This window comes from Procambarus clarkii, chromosome 77 (genome assembly GCF_040958095.1).
Source record: "Procambarus clarkii isolate CNS0578487 chromosome 77, FALCON_Pclarkii_2.0, whole genome shotgun sequence".
Classification (NCBI taxonomy): domain Eukaryota; kingdom Metazoa; phylum Arthropoda; class Malacostraca; order Decapoda; family Cambaridae; genus Procambarus; species Procambarus clarkii.
Genome location: NC_091226.1, coordinates 15,430,282 through 15,445,281, shown reverse-complemented (window position 1 = coordinate 15,445,281; position 15,000 = coordinate 15,430,282).

The window sequence follows — 15,000 nt, the reverse complement described above, 5'->3', positions numbered from 1 at the left end:
AAAGCTAATTTTTTAACCCATTCATTAACCAATGTTCATATTCATTACTTTTTTCATCACATGTGTGTAATGTTATTAATATAATCCGTAATAATATATAATCTAATAAGAAGTAATATAATCCGTTAGAGTTCTCATTGCACAACAGCAAACTTAACATACTTTCACCAAGAACAGATTTGCTAAGAAACAAGATATTATAGAATCAATAAAATAGGCTGCAGACTAATGACAAATTGATGTCCGCCATGAAAACACATCTAGATACACCTAACCCCACCCCACACAACAAACACACACATGACTATGTACAAAAATATTAGCGCGTGCACACACACACACACACACACACACACACACACACACACACACACACGAGCCACAGAGACGTTAGAAGGAACTTTTTCAGTGTTAGAGTAGTTAACGGATGGAATGCATTAGGCAGTGATGTGGTGGAGGCTGACTCCATACACAGTTTTAAATGTAGATATGATAAAGCCCAGTAGGCTCAGGAATCTGTACACCAGTTGATTGACAGTTGAGAGGCGGGACCAAAGAGCCAGAGCTCAACCCCCGCAAGCACAAATAGGTGAGTACAAATAGGTGAGTACACACACACACGCGCACACACACGCGCGCACACACACACACACACACCATTTGCCACCCCGTAAAAAAAATGAAAACACAAGACCGTGATGACCCCTCCACATAATATCTCTTCACACAAGCAAATAAATAATAAAACGAAATGGGTTGTGTGTGAGTGACTGGGTGCACCAAGATATGTAGGTCACCCACACAATTACTGCCTATTGGTGAAACACACGTCCAACCGTGCTGAACTAGACAATTTTTTTTTTTTACAAATTATGGTGACCGTTCCTGTTACGTTGGATATATTTTTCCCCCCCATGAAATGGCTTCGTAATAGTATTTATGACTGCTCTGTGATATAGGGCAAGGGTGCTAACTGACCTCTGATACACGTATGGAACGAACAAAAAACAGGATTGCATGGGCTTTATATACACACACACATATATATTCCCAGTTAACGATGACACACACACACAAGGGTGGATGACTGACTATATACGAAGGGGAGAAGTACAAGTTATGGAAAGAAAGGGTGAGAAGAGAAAAAGGGGATGAGATGGAGGTGGATGAAACTGGGATGAAAGAGGGAGGAGATTGTGAAACAGATAGGAGAAGGAACAGTGAGGGAGATAATGGATAGGGAAGGAAGTTTTTTTTCCATATCCTTCATTTCTTCATTTCACGCACGCGTGCGTGAGCGTGCATGCCCAGAAGATGAACGTTTCGGGCGTTCGGACACAATCGACTTGAGAATGGTCCAGGACGGACCGAAACGTCGTCGTCACTTCACCTTCTAGTGTGTGGTCTGGTCAACATGAACGTTTCGGCCGTTTAAAGCCATTGTCAACATGAACGTTTCGGCCGTTTAAAGCCATTGTCAACATGAACGTTTCGGCTGTTTAAAGCCATTGTCAACACCAGACTGACACTAGACTGAGTTAACAACGGCTTTAAACAGCCGAAACGTTCATCTTCCTTTCCTATTTCTTTGTGGATTTTCCGCAAACAAATGATCAGTGTTTCGTGATCGTCAATTGCATATTATATATATATACATAAAAGCATTATCACTCACGTCTCCTCAACACCACCATCAACCATCATCACTATCATGTCTCCTCGGCTTTTCTCCTCTCATCAATATCGAATTTCTTCCCGTGCTTGGGGCCCATAAGCCTCTTACTACCCCCCACCTCACCACGCGTCTACCAGAACCACCACCATCCGTCCTCCTACCACCATCACTCCCCCCTTCTTAAACTACCCACTATCAACCACCCCTCTTCCCCCATCTAGTGATATGCACTGAAAAAATAAGTTATGGAAGCCACCTCCATCTACAACTTTCAGGCCAGATTTGGCAAGGAATTTGAAGGTGATGAGTCACAATAACGTGGCTGAAGTATGTAGACCAGACCACACACTAGAAGTTGAAGGGACGACGACGTTTCGGCCCGTCCTGGACCATTCTCAAGTCGATTGTCTTGAGAATCGACTTGAGAATGGTCCAGGACGGGCCGAAACGTCGTCGTCCCTTCAACTTCTAGTGTGTGGTCTGGTCTACAAGGAATTTGAAAGTCGGAATTGTTCAATTATGATCCAATATGTACAACGAGGCTGCTGGGCTGGGGATAAAGAGCTAGAGCTCGTTTCCCCGTAGTCACTGATAGGTTAGTAAATCCGCCTTCGCCAAAAACTCAAAGAGTTTCTCAGAAACTTAAAGAAATGGCCGGAAACTGTAAGTCTGGTCAATGAATAACGAAAGCGATATTAATAAGGTGCTAAACTTATCAACACAAAATGCAACACGAAACAATGCATGCAAATTTGATAAGATTAGATTCAGGAAAGACCTGGGTAAATACTGGTTTGGAAATAAGTGTGGTACAGGAGAATGTAACGAATTACCAACACCACTACCAATACCATTTGATATACCTTCCCTGATTTCCTTCCCTGACCCTGGCCTGCCCTGATCCTGCCCTAATCCTGCCCTGCCCTAATCCTGTCCTGCCCTGCCCTAATCCTGTCCTGCCCTGCCCTAATCCTGCCCTGCCCTAATCCTGCCCTGCCCTAATCCTGCTCTGCCCTAATCCTCCCCCTGCCCTAATCCTCCCCCTGCCCTAATCCTGCTCTGCCCTAATCCTCCCCCTGCCCTAATCCTCCCCCTGCCCTAATCCTCCCCCTGCCCTAATCCTGCCCTGCCCTAATCCTGCCCTGCCCTAATCCTCCCCCTGCCCTAATCTTCGGAGCTTGCCACTGCCACACAGCAGTGAAACACAGCGGCACTGTCCTATGCTAAAAATGGCCATCTATGTCACTGTAGTTGGCTCTGCTTTTATGGAATGTTCAAATTTTGGGATAAAATGTCTAAAGTTTGTGCAAATGGGTTTTTGTTACAGAAATTTATAAATATGTTTTAACTGGGCAAAATCAGTGTGGTTGTACATGGTGGTTGTTGGGAAATTATATAAGAAAGGAGTTTTGAGAGAGAGAGACAGAGAGACACAGAGAGAGACAGAGAGAGACAGAGAGAGACAGAGAGAGAGACAGAGAGAGAGACAGAGAGAGAGAGACAGAGAGAGAGACAGAGAGAGAGACAGAGAGAGAGTCAGAGACAGGGTTAGAGACAGAGTTAGAGAGAGAGACAGACAGACAGAGACAGAGAGAGAGACAGAGTCAGAGACAGAGAGACAGACAGACAACCAAGCCATGTTAGGCAGGGCGGCAGCAAAGGGTCCGGTCGTTGATATTCCAGAGACATGATGAATTATATAAAAACTCGTGTCCCTTCCAATCAGCTGTATTGTGGCTACCACACCTTGTGCAGGGCTGTGGTGATGGTGATGGTGGTGGTGGTGGTGGTGGTGGTGGTGGTGACTGGTGGTGGTAGTAGTGGTGGTGGTGGTGGTGACTGGGTGATTATTGACATTGTAGTGATGGTTGTTACCTAACAGTGCTTACGGAGAGAGTTGGGTCTAGCCCCACCCCCCCTCCTCCCCCCCCATACTAGTCCTGTTGTTGTTCTTACAATATATCTATTTTGACATTCAAATTCTTCATCGAATCTTTTCTTAAATTTGCAAAACGGAGGTGGCTTCCACAACTTAATTTTACTAGAGCAGTTATACTTGTCGACAAGTTCACAATCGACTTGAGAATGGTCCAGGACGGACCGAAACGTCGTCGTCCCTTCACCTTCTAGTGCAGCTTCCGTGTCCTAATGCCCTAATTTCTCTGAATGTTAAAATGCTATCCTTTTTCACCTCATCAATTCCCCTCAATACTTTATATGCTGGGATCATATCCCCTCTGATCCTTCTATCCTCAGGAAGTCCAATATAAGTCTCAAGATTTAGTTCCAGTTTCGTATTTTCATAGCTTAATCCTCTTAGTTCTGGCACCAATCTTGTTGCAAATCATTATGCTTTTTAAATTTATAGTTTACTGGGTGTGGATTCCGGTGCTGCATATTTCAGTATGTGTCTAACGTTTGTTGTGTAGATTACCTTGAAGGAGTCAAGTGCTTTGAAGGGTGTCCAACGCCTTGGACGGTCGGGGATTGAACGCTGACCTGCAAAAAGTGAGTCGTGGTAGGTAGGTCTGTGACTAAAGGAACGACGCTGCACAAAAAACATTAAAACATTAAATTCAGACTGCAAAGGCTCTCAGTGTGAAGTTTCTACGGAACCTTAATAACTTGTAAAATAATCTTTTAAAGTAATTTCTGTTCTATCAGAACTGAAAATCTTCCCAATTAGCGGTAATGTTGCAATTTTCTACATAAGTTTTCCATTTTAAATCGGGTTTCCCAAGTCAACAGAAAATACATCTCTCTCTCTCTCACACACACACACACACACACACACACACACACACACACACACACACACACACACACACACACACACCCACCCACCCACCCACCCACCCACACCCACACACACACACACACACATACACACCCCCCCCACACACACACACAAGGTGTACAGGTTCCTGTACCATTGTCTCGTCTGCCATTGCAGACGACACAACCATGGATTTTGATCTTGCAAACTGTGTGTGGTGGCCTTACGTGCAGATGCTACACTTGGAGAAGCGTTCCGTGCATTTCCTGGTAGAATGCACGTACTGGTAGCACTTCAGGCACTTTTTTTTTTTTTTGAGATATATACAAGAGTTGTTACATTCTTGTACGCGTAGCGTTTCGGGCAGGTCCCTGGAATACGATCCCCGCCGCGAAGAATCGTTGTTACAACCAAGTACACATTTTACTGTTGCGTTAAACAGAGGCTACAGTTAAGGATTTGCGCCCAGTAAATCCTCCCCGGCCAGGATACGACCCCATGACAAAGCGCTCGCGGAACGCCAGGCGAGTGTCTTACCACTACACCACGGAGATTGTGACGTATATAGTAGAAGCGTTCCTTCTTTACTACATCTGGTGGGATCTTGACTCCGAAGCACTTAAGTCCTTGTGCGGCCACAAGATCCACATGGGCGATGGAGGAGGTCAGTCTCAAGGTCGTGAAGGTTCCGGGATGTGCGACCGACGATACTGAAATTGGTTGATAACACAGGAGGTTTCTCAGCTCCGATTACAACCACAATAGCTTGGCGGTCACGGTCTGAGTTCCAATTACTGGTTCTCGTGATGAAGAGAGATCAGCAAGGAACCACCGAGAGAAAATCGGGCTGTTATGCGCATTTTCGAAGTCAGTCCAGGTAGGAAGTGTTTCAAAGTGGTCGATGTTATCCTCTTGTCATATAAGAGATATGCCTCTTGTTATAAACATCATATATGCCTCTTGTTATAAACATCATATATGCCTCTTGTTATAAACATCATATATGCCTCTTGTTATAAACATCATCCACCCCTTCCTGTCTAACATCCACGGGTGTGATAGGGGAGAGGGCTTGCAGTAGTTCAATTTTGGCGAACACATGATTGGTCAGGTAAGGTGATTTTCACTCTCTGGAACAGGGTACCAGGAGACTGGGGTGCCCCCGTCAAAGGGACGCGGTGTGGAGAGGCTCAAGCTTCTTAATGCTTTACCACGGCAATGCTAGTTACTTTAGGAGGCACTCCTCATCCTCCCCAATATTCAGGATGAGAGTAGGGCCGACTACCTACGAGCCTTGCTAACTATCCCACTGTGTGGGTTGTGGGAGCCTTGCTAACTATCCCACTGTGTGGGCTATGGGAGCCTTGCTAACTATCCCACTGTGTGGGCTGTGGGAGCCTTGCTAACCATCCCACTGTGTGGGCTGTGGGAGCCTTGCTAACTATCCCACTGTGTGGGCTATGGGAGCCTTGCTAACTATCCCACTGTGTGGGTTGTGGGAGCCTTGCTAACTATCCCACTGTGTGGGCTGTGGGAGCCTTGCTAACTATCCCACTGTGTGGGCTATGGGAGCCTTGCTAACTATCCCACTGTGTGGGCTATGGGAGCCTTGCTAACTATCCCACTGTGTGGGCTATGGGAGCCTTGCTAACTATCCCACTGTGTGGGCTATGGGAGCCTTGCTAACTATCCCACTGTGTGGGCTATGGGAGCCTTGCTAACTATCCCACTGTGTGGGCTATGGGAGCCTTGCTAACTATCCCACTGTGTGGGCTATGGGAGCCTTGCTAACTATCCCACTGTGTGGGCTATGGGAGCCTTGCTAACTATCCCACTGTGTGGGCTGTGGGAACCTTGCTAACTATCCCACTGTGTGGGCTGTGGGAGCCTTGCTAACTATCCCACTGTGTGGGCTGTGGGAGCCTTGCTAACTATCCCACTGTGTGGGCTGTGGGAGCCTTGCTAACTATCCCACTGTGTGGGCTATGGGAGCCTTGCTAACTATCCCACTGTGTGGGCTGTGGGAGCCTTGCTAACTATCCCACTGTGTGGGCTGTGGGAGCCTTGCTAACTATCCCACTGTGTGGGCTATGGGAGCCTTGCTAACTATCCCACTGTGTGGGCTATGGGAGCCTTGCTAACTATCCCACTGTGTGGGCTATGGGAGCCTTGCTAACTATCCCACTGTGTGGGCTATGGGAGCCTTGCTAACTATCCCACTGTGTGGGCTATGGGAGCCTTGCTAACTATCCCACTGTGTGGGCTATGGGATTCTTGCTAACTATCCCACTGTGTGGGCTATGGGAGCCTTGCTAACTATCCCACTGTGTGGGCTATGGGAGCCTTGCTAACTATCCCACTGTGTGGGATAGGAACGGACACGTCCGTCCTGTGTGAACGGACACTTCCGTCCTGTGTGAACGGACACTTCCGTCCTGTGTGAACGGACACGTCCGTCCTGTGTGAACGGACACTTCCGTCCTGTGTGAACGGACACGTCCGTCCTGTGTGAACGGACACGTCCGTCCTGTGTGAACGGACACTTCCGTCCTGTGTGAACGGACACTTCCGTCCTGTGTGAACGGACACTTCCGTCCTGTGTGAACGGACACGTCCGTCCTGTGGGAACGGACACGTCCGTCCTGTGGGAACGGACACGTCCGTCCTGTGGGAACGGACACGTCCGTCCTGTGGGAACGGACAAGTCCGTCCTGTGGGAACGGACAAGTCCGTCCTGTGGGAACGGACAAGTCCGTCCTGTGGGAACGGACAAGTCCGTCCTGTGGGAACGGACAAGTCCGTCCTGTGGGAACGGACAAGTCCGTCCTGTGGGAACGTACACGTCCGTCCTGTGGGAACGGACAAGTCCGTCCTGTGGGAACGTACACGTCCGTCCTGTGGGAACGGACACGTCCGTCCTGTGGGAACGGACACGTCCGTCCTGTGGGAACGGACACGTCCGTCCTGTGGGAACGGACACGTCCGTCCTGTGGGAACGGACAAGTCCGTCCTGTGGGAACGGACAAGTCCGTCCTGTGGGAACGTACACGTCCGTCCTGTGGGAACGGACACGTCCGTCCTGTGGGAACGGACACGTCCGTCCTGTGGGAACGGACACGTCCGTCCTGTGGGAACGGACACGTCCGTCCTGTGGGAACGGACACGTCCGTTGCCGTGGCAAGCCTTCAGAAGTATCTTGTGATCTGTCAAAACCTGTAAACTGAACTAGTTTACTGAAAATTACAGTACATTATTAACAAATTCAGAAAGAAAACAGCACATATGATAATCACTATTGCATGCCATACAATCTAGATTTAGAAGACATATTTGTCATTAATTTATATATAATCATTACAGCTGTGGCTGGAGTGAACAGGTGTATCAGGCAATGACAAAAATAATAACTTATAATTAGAGAGGTGAGACTTGTATTGATAAAACTTGTAGCGTAAAATTTGAGTGCAGGAAAGACAATTTGATGACTCGTCCACACACACTTTCCACAGACTCATCCAGAGTGTGAGTGAGAGTGTGTGTGTGTGTGTGTGTGTGTGTGTGTGTGTGTGTGTGTGTGTGTGTGTGTGTGTGTGTGTGTGTGTGTGTGTGTGTGTGTGTGTGTGTAGGGGGGGGGGAGGATGAACAATCTTTGTATACACTTTTCGGACTCCTCTCTTTGTCCTGAGGAGCAAAAATTACCTAACTTGTGAGACAGTGTTGTCCAACTTGAGTCTGTGGTGGTGTGCCCGTGTGTGGAGGTGAAGAGCTGTGTGTGTATGTGGGTAGGGGAGGAAAGGAAAGGGTAAAAGTGTGTGCTGTGAGCGTTCCCCGCTTCTAGAAGGCGCGTTCCCGCCTCTAGAAGGCGCCTTCCCGCCTCTACAAGGCGCCTTCCCGCCTCTACAAGGCGCATTCCCGCCTCTACAAGGCGTGTTCCCGCCTCTACAAGGCGTGTTCCCGCCTCTACAAGGCGCGTTCCCGCCTCTACAAGGCGCGTTCCCGCCTCTACAAGGCGCGTTCCCGCCTCTACAAGGCGCATTCCCGCCTCTACAAGGCGCATTCCCGCCTCTACAAGGCGCATTCCCGCCTCTACAAGGCGCCTTCCCGCCTCTACAAGGCGCATTCCCGCCTCTACAAGGCGCCTTCCCGCCTCTACAAGGCGCATTCCCGCCTCTACAAGGCGCATTCCCGCCTCTACAAGGCGCATTCCCGCCTCTACAAGGCGCCTTCCCGCCTCTACAAGGCGCATTCCCGCCTCTACAAGGCGTGTTCTCGCCTCTTGAGTCTAGAGATCTTCAGTGACAAGTGTTCACCATCATCTTCGTCAAGACATTAAGAGAAATCTTCCCCAGAAGCATCTCCTTAGAAACGAAATCGATAGTTTTGAGAGTTGAGGAGAGCCTGAACGAGAGAGTTTAAAACGACTCTCTCTCTACTTCTTTCATTTACTCTCTCTCTTGTTCTTATCTCCCTCTTCCACTCTTCGTCTTATCTTCTGTCTTAATTTCCATTTATTATCCTCATTTGCCACTTTTCCTTTCGTAATGTAATAACAATTTGATGACATCAAGAGTTGAATTTAAAGACTTTGGTCGTTACTTTAAAAGATTAGGTAATTACTTTTCGTTTAATAAAAGCCAAGAGAATTTATGAAAAGTTTAAATTAATTACACGTTCATTTTTTTCAAGTACTTTCGACTATTGGGATTTTTTCTTATAATTACAACTTATATTGTATTTCCGACTTCAGTTCCTGCTACTTTTGCTGCTGTTTCTCCTGCTTTTATACCGCTGTTTTGCATGTGTCAAATGTTTCTACTGCTTCTGCTTTGTTTGATTCCGCAAACTGCTGTTTCTGCTTTGTTTGATTCCGCAAACTGCTGCTTCTGCTTTTTTTGATTCCGCAAACTGCTGCTTCTGCTTTGTTTGATTCCGCAAACTGCTGCTTCTGCTTTGTTTGATTCCGCAAACTGCTGCTTCTGCTTTTTTTGATTCCGCAAACTGCTGCTTCTGCTTTTTTTGATTCCGCAAACTGCTGCTTCTGCTTTGTTTGATTCCGCAAACTGCTGCTTCTGCTTTTTTTGATTCCGCAAACTGCTGCTTCTGCTTTGTTTGATTCCGCAAACTGCTGCTTCTGCTTTTTTTGATTCCGCAAACTGCTGCTTCTGCTTTTTTTGATTCCGCAAACTGCTGCTTCTGCTTTGTTTGATTCCGCAAACTGCTGCTTCTGCTTTTTTTGATTCCGCAAACTGCTGCTTCTGCTTTGTTTGATTCCGCAAACTGCTGCTTCTGCTTTGTTTGATTCCGCAAACTGCTGCTTCTGCTTTGTTTGATTCCGCAAACTGCTGCTTCTGCTTTTTTTGATTCCGCAAACTGCTGCTTCTGCTTTTTTTGATTCCGCAAACTGTTGCTTCTGCTGTTACGTTGGTGTGTTTATTGTTACGTATCCTGCTGTTGCTGCTGCTGCTCCTTTCGCTGCTTTATCTGCTACTGCTGTCTGCACATAATGCAGAGCCGGTCGGCCGAGCGGACAGGACGCGGGACTTGTGATCCTGTGGTCCTGGGTTCGATCCCAGGTGCCGGCGAGAAACAATGGGCAGAGTTTCTTTCACCCTATGCCCCTGTTACCTAGCATTAAAATAGGTACCTGGGTGTTAGTCAGCTGTCACGGGCTGCTTCCTGGGGGTGGAGGCCTGGTCGAGGACCGGGCCGCGGGGACACTAAAGCCCCGAAATCATCTCAAGATAACCTCAAGATAACCTCAAGTTGCAGTGCAGAGGCTCCTCTGGTAATTTCTCCCCCCCCCCCCCCCCCCCAAGTATCTCTGCTACTGCAGAGATGTACATGAGTGTTCTAAAGCTTCATTCTGCTCCTAACAAGGCAATTATACCACAGTGGTTTGGGTTGGACTTAAGGCCTATATCAACCTGTGGAGGGTTATATTAAGTCCAAGTGATCTTTGTTTACTCATCAACTAGTAAATATACTGTTTTCTAAGTAATAAAATTAACTTTGTAGAGATGTGGGAAGGATTTACTACATAGAGATGAGGGGTATACCACTAGTGTTTGACCAGTGAAATAAGTGAAAGTTTAAGAAAGTAAACTTTCTTCTTTCACTTCACAGTGAAAGAAGTGAAAGTTTACAGTCTGAGCTGTTTACTGCTCTCAAGGGCCCTGTAAACTCGTGGAGCGATTGGCTTTTCTGGGATATCCTGGTTGAGGTAAACCAGGTATATGTCTGTGTCTGTCTACCTCTATGTCTATCTCTGCCTTGGTTTACTTCTGTATGTCAGAATTCTTGTGATTTTCTGTCGTGACTGTCTATTATTCGTAACGATCCGTCTAATCTGACGGTCGAGCCTATAAATGAGTCAATGCTGAATAATATTATATAAATATCTTACGTTTCTATAACAAATTGCGTGTTTATACTACATTAAAGGCCAGACGCTTGTGGCTAGCCTCAGTAAATTTTGCAGATTTAAATCGACTTTATGGAAGAGTATCATATAAGGGTCCAGGTTTGACCCTATGCCTAACCTGGAAGAAAGGCTCGGGCCAAATTTTCCCTTCACGAAGTTGGTGGAAATGAAATGTGTCTACCAAAGTCCGTAGAGTTTACTATTCTTGACGGGCATCAGGGCCTTTAGGAGGGGGCTGTATATGGGGAGGGGGAAGATCTGAGCACCTGATTATATGTAAATAATCTTATGATTATATATATATATATATATATATATATATATATATATATATATATATATATATTTATATATATATATATATATATATATATATATATATATATATATATATATATATTATTAAATATGACCGAAAAAGTAAGATTAATAATTCTAACACGAATTTTCTCAATCTTTCGTACATTACGCTTCACTGTTGGAGGTAAATCAAAAATCACTTCTCCAAAATTCATTTTTATTTCTAGTCTGACGCGACACGGGCGCGTTTCGTAAAACTTATTACATTTTCAAAGACTTCACAAATACACAACTGATTAGAACTTACGTATCTCTGATTTTATATCTACATTTGAGTGAGGTGGGAGGGGTGATGTGGCATTAACACAAGACAGAACAAGAGGGGATATTAATAGGGTATTAAAAGTATCAACACAAGACAGAACAGAAACAATGGGTATTGAATAGAAGTGTTTGTAGAAAGCCTATTGGTCCATATTTCTTGATGCTTCTATATTGGAGCGGAGTCTTGAGGTGGGTAGAATATAGTTGTGCAATAATTGGCTGTTGATTGCTGGTGTTGACTTCTTGATGTGTAGTGCCTCGCAAACGTCAAGCCGCCTGCTATCGCTGTATCTATCGATGATTTCTGTGTTGTTTACTAGGATTTCTACTAGGTTTCTTTACTAGGTTGTTTACTAGAAATCCTAGTAAACAACACAGAAATCATCGATAGATACAGCGATAGCAGGCGGCTTGACGTTTGCGAGGCACTACACATCAAGAAGTCAACACCAGCAATCAACAGCCAATTATTGCACAACTATATTCTACCCACCTCAAGACTCCGCTCCAATATAGAAGCATCAAGAAATATGGACCAATAGGCTTTCTACAAACACTTCTATTCAATACCCATTGTTTCTGTTCTGTCTTGTGTTGATACTTTTAATACCCTATTAATATCCCCTCTTGTTCTGTCTTGTGTTAATGCCACATCACCCCTCCCACCTCACTCAAATGTAGATATAAAATCAGAGATACGTAAGTTCTAATCAGTTGTGTATTTGTGAAGTCTTTGAAAATGTAATAAGTTTTACGAAACGCGCCCGTGTCGCGTCAGACTAGAAATAAAAATGAATTTTGGAGAAGTGATTTTTGATTTACCTCCAACAGTGAAGCGTAATGTACGAAAGATTGAGAAAATTCGTGTTAGAATTATTAATCTTACTTTTTCGGTCATATTTAATAATATATGTCTACAGGAAAGACTGCTACCAAAATATATATATATATATATATATATATATATATATATATATATATATATATATATATATATATATATATATATATATATTTATATTTAAGGAAGGGGGTGGTAGGAGAAAAGCACACAGAAATTGTATTGGAGGGGATCTAAACATTCCCTCTAATGCGTTATGCGTGGTTTCCTCCGAGGCTATGGGTCCCCCTTCTTCCAGCTAGAGGTGGTACTCCCTTCCTATATATATATATATATATATATATATATATATATATATATATATATATATATATATATATATATATATATATATATATATATATATATATATATATGCTTTATATGTAAGGGAAATATTTTTTCCTTCTTATATTAATGTATCCTATGCTAAATAATTCAGTAAAAAATAATATAAAATAATTTAAAAAATAACAGGAAGCAGTAACAAGGAAAAAACAATAGGATTTTTTTTCTTACATGAAAGAGCTTAGTTCAACATATGCAAATTGCTAAAAAAAATTAATATTGTTAAATGAAAAAAAAAAAAAACAGATGTAGTACTTTTATGGGTCACTCATGTAAATGTGTTTTTAAAGACAATGTCATTATTCCTATTTATAAAGTCTATAATTTAAATTTGTTGGGTTTCGTCAAAAACTCAAAATAAAATCTTGCTGTGTATTTATTACTTTCTCTGTATTCTATGAACAGACTACATAGCGAAAAAAATTAATTTTAGGAAGCTTGACTTTTGCTCAGCTTTACCCTGAAAAGCTTTGACCATTAACGAAGATTTTGGAGCCAATTAAGCTTTGAATCAGTCAGTTTTTTGACTGGCCTAATCACATAAAATTGTTACAATCTTGCTCGAAGATTTAGTAATAGTCATATAACCCGTTATTCGGTTGTAAGTCAAATAATAATGAACATTTTAAAGTCAATATACGACTTATACATATACGGCACCTTATATAATGACGGGTTGTGGATGTTAACCCCTGCACTGCGCACCTGTTTTTGGCCAAAAACTTCAAAGTACAATTATTAAGGACATATTTTTGTTGTTTTTTGTAAATGTTTGGGTAGAATTAATGTCAAAATGTTTCCAAACTAAGCTATTTTCCTTTCGAAACACAGTGATGAAAACATTAAAAAATAGCCTAATTAAAACCGGACACCTCTCAAAGCAACATTCGTTGGCTGGCTCAGTTGCGGACGTTAATGTAGCGGCCGGTGAACGGATTCCTTCCTCCCACTCCCGCAATTAAAATCATTGTGTGTGTATATCCACAAAGTGCGTGAGTTGACGGGCGTAATCCTCTCAGTTATGTCTGGATTAGCGAACGCCATGCGCCTGTACTTTCTGAACTGAAATTACATCTAATCAGATAAACGGTTCCCTCCTTGCGTGCGTGCTGGCATGCAACATGAATTCAACGTTGCAGAAACGTTATTACGTCACTAAAACGTAAAAAATACTAACGTTCTTGTTACGGGGAATGTTTGCTGGGTGTCTGCGGCAATGGTTATTCACGGGTCTGCGAGATTTGCGAGGGGAAAGCAGAGGTCTGGGCGCTAGCAATCTGCACTGAAATCCCTTGGGCAATTGTGTGTGTCCCACTTGCTTCGCGTGTCCGCCTCTACTAAAAGGTGGGCTCGGGCAATGGTAGGATTATTACGGCCAGATATGTGGGGCATTAGGAACGGGCGTGCCGGACCGTCGGGTTGAAACTCGAGTGACCTGGTATACAGAGGCATGAATTTACTTTCCTGAACTTTGTAAGATTACTTATGGGGGGAGTGTGTAACTTGTTGGGGTGGAGGGAGGAAAGTTGTATGTTATCCGGGATGGGTGTAACTTGTAACCTGCAATTGTAGACTTAATATCACCAGGGTATATCTTGAAGTTATCTTGAGATGATTTCGGGGTTTTAGTGTCCCCGCGGCCCGGTCCTCGACCAGGCCTCCTTCCCCTGGAAGTAGCCCGTGACAGCTGACTAACTCCCAGGTATCTATTTTACTGCTAGGTAACAGGGGCATAGGGTGGTTATCCTGAGGTTATCTTGAGATGATTTCGGGGGCTTTAGTGTCCCCGCGGCCCGGTCCTCGACCAGGCCTCCTTCCCCTGGAAGCAGCCCGTGACAGCTGACTAACTCCCAGGTATCTATTTTACTGCTAGCTAACAGGGGGTATCAGGGGGTTATCTTGAGGTTATCTTGAGATGATTTCGGGGCTTTAGTGTCCCCGCGGCCCGGTCCTCGACCAGGCCTCCACCCCCAGGAAGCAGCCCGTGACAGCTGACTAACACCTTGGTATCTATTTTACTGCTAGGTAACAGGGGCATAGGGTGAAAGAAACTCTGCCCATTGTTTCTCGCCGGCGCCCGGGATCGAACCCGGGACCACAGGATCACAAGTCCAGTGATGTCCGCTCGGCCGACCGGATCCCAAAGGCTTATCGGAGATGGAGGCCCCAAGTGAAAATTTTCTGTACCAGGATTCATTATGCATTTAAATGGCCTTACGAAACCTTTACATCTTTCCTTAATAATAGCGGCTTTGTTGACATTTATTAAATAGTTT